Raw genomic sequence first — 8,361 nt, 5'->3', positions numbered from 1 at the left:
GTCATATTCTTCTTCTTTATGACTGAATAATATTCCATTGTGTGTGTGTGTGTGTGTGTGTGTGTGTGTGTGTGTGTATATATATATATATATATATATATATATATATATATCACAGTTTCTTTATCCATTCATCTGTGGAGGGCATCTAGGTTGGTTCCACAATCTAGCTATTGTGAATTGAGCTGCTATGAACATTGATGTGGCTGTGTCACTGAAGTATGCTGATTTTTAGTCCTTTGGGTATAAACGGAAGAATGGAATAACTGGGTCAAAAGGTGGGTTCTTTCCAAGTTTTCTAAGGATTCTCCATACTGCTCTCCAGAGTGGCTACACCAATTTGCAACTCCACCAGCAATGTAAAAGTGTGCCTTTTCCCCACATCCATACCAATATCTATTATTGTTTGTGTTCTTGATAATAGCCATTCTAATTGGAGTAAGAAGAAATCTTAGAGTTGTTTTAATTTGCATTTCTCTAATTACTAGAGATGTTGAACACTTTTTCACATATTTATTAATTGCCTCTATGTCTTCTTCTGTAAAGTGTCTGTCCAGTTCCTTGGCCCATTTATTGATTGGGTTCTTTGTATTTTGGGTGTAAAATTTTGTAAGTTCTTTATAAATTTTGTAGATAAGTGCTCTATCTGAAGTGTGTGTGGAAAAGATTTTCTCCCACTCTGTAGGCTCTCTCTTCACATTCTTGATAGTATCCTTTGCTGAGAAAAAGCTTTTTAGTTTGAGTCCATCCCATTTATTGATTCTTGTTTTGATTTCTTCTTCTTTGGGAGTCTTGTTAAGGAAGTCTTGTCCTAAGCCTACATGATAAAGATTTGGACCTACCTTTTCTTCTGTTTGGTGCAGGGTCTCTGGTCTAATTCCTAGGTCCTTGATCCACTTTGAGTTGAGTTTTGTGCAGGGTGAGAGATAGAGGTTTAATTTCATTTTACTGCATATGAATTTCCAGTTTTCCTAGCACTATTTGTTAAACAGGCTGTCTTTTCTCCATTGTATGTTTTTGGCTCCTTTGTCTAGTATGAAGTGACAGTATTTATGTGGTTTTGTCTCTGTGTCTTCTATTCTGTACCATTGGTCTGCCTGTCTATTTTGGTGCTAATATCATGCTTTTTTTTGTTACTATTGCTCTGCAGTATAGTTTAATGTCTAGTATTGTGATACCTCCTGTTTCAGTTTTTCTACTCAGGATTTTTTTTGGCTATTCAAGGTCCCTTGTTCTTCCAGATGAAGTTCATGATTGCTTTCTCTATTTCTATGAGGAATGTCATTGGGATTTTAATTGGAATTGCATTGAATCTCTATAGTGCCTTTGGTAGAATGGCCATTTTGACAACGGTAATTCTGCCTATCCAAGAACATGGGAGATCTTTCCATCTTTGAAGGTTTTCTTCAGTTTCTTTCCTTAATGTTCTGTAGCTTTCATTGTAGAGGTCTTTCGCCTCTTTTGTTAGATTAATTCCCAAGTATTTTATTTATTTTTTTTGATGCTATTGTGAATAGAGTGGTTTTCCTAATTTCTCTTTCAGAGGATTCATCACTTATGAATAGAAATGCATTAGATTTATGTGTGTTGATTTTATATCCTGCTACTTTGCTGAATTTATTTATTAGTTCTAGAAATTTTCTAGTGGAGTTTTTTGGATCTTCTAAATATAGAATCATGTCATCAGCAAATAGTGACAGCTTTAGTTCTTCTTTTCCAATTTGTATCCCTTTAATTTCTTTGGTCTGTCTAGTTGCTCTGGCAAGAGTTTCAAGGATGATGTTGAATAGAAGTGGCGAAAGAGGGCATCCCTGTCTTGTTCCAGTTTTTAGAGGGAATGCTTTCAGTTTTTCTCCATTAAGAATGATGTTGGCTATGGGCTTAGCATAAATAGCTTTTACAATGTTGAGGTACGTTCCTACTATTCCTATTTTTTCTAGTGTTTTAAGCATGAAGGGGTGTTGTATTTTATCAAATGCTTTCTCAGCATCATTTGATTCTTAACTTTAAGCCTACTGATGTGATGAATTACATTTATTGATTTCTGGATGTTGAACCAACCTTGCATCCCTGGGATAAAACCCACTTGATTGTGGTGCACTATCTTTTTAATATATTTTTGTATGCGATTTGCCGGTATTTTGTTAAGGATTTTTGCATCTATGTTCATCAGGGATATATTGGTCTAATGTTTTCTTTCTTTGATGTGTCTTTGTCTGGTTTTGGTATCAGAGTGATACTAGTCTCATAGAATGAATTTGGAAGGCTTCCCTCCTTTTCTATTTCCTGGAATACTTTGAGGAGTATTGGTATCAGTTCTTCTTTAAAGGTCTTATAGAATTTGGCTGAGAATCCATCTGGTCCTGGGCTTTTCTTCGTTGGTAGACTTTTGATGGCTTCTCTATTTTGGTACTTGAAATTGATCTGTTTAGATTGTGTACATCTTCCTGATTCAGTTTGGGAGGATCATATGTCTCTAAAAATTTGTCAATGTCTTCGATATTTTCTATTTTGTTGGAGTATAGATTTTCAAAGTAGCTTCTAATTATGTTATGTATTTCAATGGTGTCTGTTCCTTTTTCATTATGAATTGTAGTAATCTGAGTTTTCTCTCTCCTCTTTGTTAGTGTGGCTAGAGGTTTATCAATTTGATTTACTTTTTCAATGAACCAACTTTTTGTTTTGTCAATTTTTTGAATTGTTCCTCTTGTTTCAATTTCATTGATTTCAGCTCTGATTTTAATTATTTCCTGTCTTCTACTATTTTTGGTGTTGATCTGTTCTCCTTTTTCTAGGACTTTGAGATGTAATGTTAGGTCATTTAGTTGTTGACTTTTTTTTTTTTTTTAATGTATGAGCTCAATGCAATGAACTTTCCTCTTAGTACTGCTTTCAGAGTGTCCCAGAGATTTTGATATGTTGTGTAATTGTTCTCATTTACTTCTAAGAATTTTTTTTTATTTCTTCCCTGATGTATTCTGTTACCATTGCATCATTCAATAGCATATTATTTAGTCTTCGGGTGTATGAGTAGTTTTTGTTATTTCATCATTCACAACTTCCCCTGTTTCTTCATATTGTTTCTATATATTCCCCTCTAGCAGTGAAGATCAGAGATACTGAAGTTCCCTCCTTGCAGGCTTATTATGACCCTGCAGTTTTCCACTACCTTTCCTTTGAAGGGGAGATCAATACCAGTAGCACCCAACACAGAGAAAATGTAGCCCTGAACCAGACAGCCCCTATAAAGACTTTAACATTATTGTAATGAACAGAATCAGTTCGATCATTATTCACAGTATTTCTAGTTGTGAACAAGAGGATGGGGAAGGGCGTAGGATGTAAGTGAGTAAATAGAGGTAACTGTCAAAGGGCCTCCAGTCTCTTGTGGGTGTCTCAGGAAGGGAGCCGCCCTTCCGATGATGATGGCCACGCCCTCAGGAATAATTCAAAATGCCTGCACCAGCCTCCAAGGAAGCTGGGGCGCCCCAGCGAGGTTGTGCTGAGTCAGCATGGAGGCAGGCGCGGTGTCCCTCAGCAGTAGAGGGGCAGGCGGGCAGGCTCAGCTACAGGCTGCAGTCCTAGGTGTGGGGGCGGGCTGGGGGGCTCCGCGCCAGGTCCCAGGTGGGGGCGGGCTCAGCTATAAGCAGTCTTGAATCTGCCTTCCACACATAGGTGAGAAGTTTTCTCCAGTCTGTTTGGGAGGGTGAGGCTGAAGGGCAGGATGCGGTGAGCTCTAGTTCCTGAAGTTCTGTCCATTTTTTATGCCTACATGGTATCCCATAAAAATACCATACACTCATTTATTTCATAGTATTCCATAAAAATAATGGACACTGACATGTATTTGTTCCCTGCTACACATCCTGGATTTATTTGGGTGGGTAAAGCAATGTGAAATGTGAGCTCCTGAGTTGAGATGGGGGCGCTGGAGGGCTGGAAGGCCTCTGTGGTACTGGGACTCATTAGATCCTTTCCACGGAACTGCAGGGAAGGGAATTTCAGGTCCTCAGTGGATGCTCGGCAGAGGCAGGCCTGCAGCTCCCATGACCAGCCAGAGCCTGGGAAACAAGTCACAGCAGGAGACCACAACAAAGTCAGGAGGAAACTCCCTTTGTCTGCACCTGTAAAAACCCCAGTATCAGCTCCTGGCCTGCATTGTCCTGGCAAAGGGGAAACAGATGGCAATTTCATAGGAACCTGATAGCATTGTTTGGGACTGAGCAGGAGGTGTCCTCTGGGGAACTGGAGAGAAGTTGCAGCTAAGAATCACAAGGGCTTAGGGAAGGTGCTTTCTGGGACTACTTCCTCCCTCCCCCACTCTGCCCTAGAAGCCTTGAGCTGCAGAAGATGTGCACAGGCCCCCCCATGTCAGCCTGCTGCCGTTCCTACCCAAGCGCCTTTGGGGTGTGTGTGTGTGTGTGTGTGTGTGTGCGCGCGCGCGCGCGCGCCTGCGCTAGAGGAAGGAGGGTTGGGATGGTGGAATACACGCTAATCAGAGGGGCCTAGAACATGGGGCACGCATGTGTCTGGGCCCTGGGAATAACCCTCCCTCCTTCGTCTTCCTTTTTTCCTTTTTTGTGCCGTGAACCTCAAAAGCTCTTGCCTCAGTAGCTACAGAGGCTGTGTCTTGCTCTCCTTAGCAATGGTGGGGAGCATGGTCCCCAACCCAGAAATCCCAGCCGTGCCAGCAACCAGCCACAAGGTGCTGGGAAAGTCCTGTGACCTCCCAGGGACTCTTATCCCTTGGGAGATGCCCAGGGTCCCCCTCCACGACAGAGCCCTTCGGTGCCTACCCTGCAGTGTGGGTTACAGGCGGCTGTCAGGGACTGGAATTTCTTTCTCAGTTCTGCCTCAGTTCTACGGAGCCAGATCCCTGCTCAGAAATGGAGAATCAAATGGAGAATCAGAGTTAAATTCTCTTGGGAAAAGGAAACAGAGGCGTGCGTGGCTCCCAGCTCCTTCTTCTGAGTTTGCCTAATTGAGAAGGAGTCATAGGTCACAGATGTTATCCTGAAAGACCAAGTGACAAGTGACGAGACTAAGTGAGACCAGCCAGAGCCACGGCCTGAAATCCTCGCGCCTAAGACGCGAGCTCCCACACAGGGTTGGGACCACACTCTCATGCTCTTCCCTCCCCTCCGCCCCCTGTGCATTCTCCTCCCGGGGAGCCAGTCTATTCCCATGGCTGCTTCGAGGCCAGGGTTTCCCCAGCCCACATCCTCTGACCTGCTGCTCCCCTGTAGGTCACAGGGGAAGGGGCTGCTGGATGTCTTCACTCTGGTGTCCCTGACGTCCACTCACCAGGTCTACACTGCAGCCCTCACCCTCACTCCCGACTGCCCGCTGTCTCCAACGGTCCTCACCAGACCTGCCCAGGTAACTAGCCCGCCCTTTGGCTTCCCACGTCCCTCCTGTCCATGGTTCCTCAAAGCACTGCCTTTTTTTCTAAGCCAAGTCCCCTGTGGCTCTGTTCATGTTACAATACAGCCCAGCCCTTCCTGGTGGCTTGGGAGGCCCTTCCTGACCAGGCCCACTGGCCGCCTTCCAGCCTCTGCTGCCTGCCGGCCGCCCTCCAGCCATGGTGAGTCGAGCCAGTTCCTTTCAGTGGCTCGTGGTCCTGAAGCTCCTCTTCCCACCAGCTTCCTCTCTCTCAGGTGCTGAAGCCAGAATTGGGGACAGGCAGTTATTGTAGAAATAGGGGATTGGGTGGAATCGAGGAAATGGAGGCCATAAAAGCCATCTGCCTCTGGAAGTTGGAGACCACCCTGGGAAAACGGAATGTCAAGGATCTCTGGAGTCCATTGATTACCAAATTTACCTGCCGCTGTCAGGGACTGCAGGCTGGGAGCTGCTAATTAATGCCCCCTGGGCCCCTGCCTGGCTGAATCACTTTGGCCCTCCCCCTGCCCTTTCGCTTCTCACTTTATGCATCTCACCTGCAAAACCAGGCCTAGTCACCTAGGTAGGAGTGAGAGTTAAGCGGGGAGAGAACTGGAGAACAAGAGACCTTAACCTATAAAAGACGTAGGGTGTGCTCACTTCTGGGGATTCTAGAACATCAGCCATGGCCCCCTTCTTTCCCTCGGGAGGGAGAAGTCTGTATTATTACTACTTTTAAATGAAACCTGCTTGATCTGCTTGCCTGGGCTGCTTCTCTAGCATTCAAACTTCAACATCAGAGGGAGCAGAACTCATCACCGGTAAACGGCGGTATCAATGCCAACCTGAGCGCCCTACCTGTCTGCCTGATGCCATAGACTTGTCAGGACTTAAGTGACGCCTCTTTTCCTCCAGGCTCCCCGTGGCTCTCATCTAGGTGGCTCCATGGCATGCTGCAGTGCCCTGGATGGTGACACTGATGACATTCTTTAAGGTGCTCCTCCAAAGTGCACAGTCACTATCTGCAGAGTGCCCGGCCTTCAAGATGGGGGAAAGTAGACGAGTGCTATACATTCAAAATGAAAAGAAAGTTCCTCAGAGTTTTCTTGGGGCCTGGGTTGCGACTCTCAGGGCTTTAGCATGTCCCACTGTACTTATGAGACTTGCAGAAAGGGGTGAATTCCTGATGAAGTCCATGGGTTCCAGCAAACCCTCATCCCTAGCTGATTTCTTCGACTTCCTTGGACTACCTGTCGCCAGCCACCCCACTTTGCTGTGAGACTGGACCACCTGGCTGCTGTCCTGGAAGGACGCCTGACAGAAACCTGGCCATCATTACCAAATTTAGGGAAAAGAAGGTAGAGAACCACATGTCAGCTGCCCAGATGCTGAGAACCAAGCGGATGATTCCCCTGAGTATTCTCGTCTGTGTCTTCCACAGAAACTTCGTGCAAAATTTAAGGTCATGGTGGAGCACAGCTGAGAATCCGGCATTTGTGGTGGGCGGTGGGGGTGTCAGTGACCCAAGGGTCAGGATTTCATAGTGTTCCCGGAGAATTCACTGCCGAGGTAGCCTCCCCACTGCAAGTTCTTAACCTTTTGGATGCCAAAGATTAATGAAATTTTAAAAATCCTGACCAAAACGATAACCCCAAGAGGGATAAAAATGTTTTTGAAAATGTTTCCTACATAAGAGCTTAAACACTTGCCTGAACTACATGTTTTGTGTTAAGGGTGTAAAGTTCTCCTCTAAACTTTAGAATTATTTCTATTATTTCCAGAATTTCAAAAACTGTTGTAAAAGTCATGGTTTTATCTAAAGCGACCCAGCACAGTAAGTGGAAGGACAGGGGGAAAGGAGAGGGGTTTATACCAAGGGATGAGAAAGTTATTATATTTATATGTCAGCATGTGACATGAATTAAGAGTTAAAAAAGAAAAACTCAAGAGCTAACACCTTAAAAAAATACTCTAGTGATTTTTTTGAAAATTGAAGTAAAAAGAAGTTCATTACTGAGTTGTGCATGGTAACTGAAAAGCAATTTATCTGTTATAAACTGTATACATATTTTTCCAATAAAGACAGCATGAGAGTTATGAAATTCAAATGATTAGCATTGTACATAGACTTAAAAGTAAATCTGAATAGAAATTATTCCTGTCCTTGGGTGACAATTTTTCACTTTAAAATTGGTTATTATACTACTAAAGGAATTCACATACATAAAATCAAAAAGCAAGGTGTAGTTTTCATCTGAAAAGTTTCTTAATTTATAAAAAGCAAAGTCACACTGTGTTCCATTATAGTGTTGATAAATTGCTTCTTTTAAGAAGAATTACATTTAGAAAAACGTGCCTGTCCACATCTTTAAAGAAGCACAGCTATTAGAATAGCAAATTATTTTTGAATTGCTATTTAGAACACATTAGCAGATTATGTTTGAAGCTTGACAATATTCTTATCGAGGATCATTCAATTTAAGATTCAGCAGCTCACATTCTCCCACAAACGTGTCAACTAGAAATTGCTGAGACATTCTTTCCCTACCAGTAGGAATAAACTCTGGGCTGGGCCATGTGGGCCCCAGGGGGATAGTGCAGGATGTGGACCTCTGAAGTTCCTGAGTTCAAATCTTCCTATGGCCACTTCTTAGTTGAGAGACTGTGGGCCAGTTACTCAACAGCTTTTCTATGACCCAATTTCTTTATCAGCAACTGGGGACTAATGTTCCCTTCTTTTTAAGTTTGTAGGTGATAAAACCTGTTGATATGAAGTTTTCAAACAGTTTATGACTACTTAGTAGATCCTCAACAGATATAAGCAATTACTATTATTGATTTGTAAATCTCTTTTTACAGAGTTTGTGTGAATCAAGGGTGATTTTGTTTCTCAACGACTTTTTAGTTTCAAACTCTGCAGTGTAGCCAGTACTTACTTTTTTATTTAGGTAAAATATTTTCTCTGCATGTCCTAGCATA

Source organism: Sciurus carolinensis, chromosome 3 (genome assembly GCF_902686445.1).
Source record: "Sciurus carolinensis chromosome 3, mSciCar1.2, whole genome shotgun sequence".
NCBI classification, from domain to species: Eukaryota; Metazoa; Chordata; class Mammalia; order Rodentia; family Sciuridae; genus Sciurus; species Sciurus carolinensis.
The sequence above is the reverse complement of the archived record's forward strand: the minus strand, read 5'-3'. Positions refer to the sequence as shown.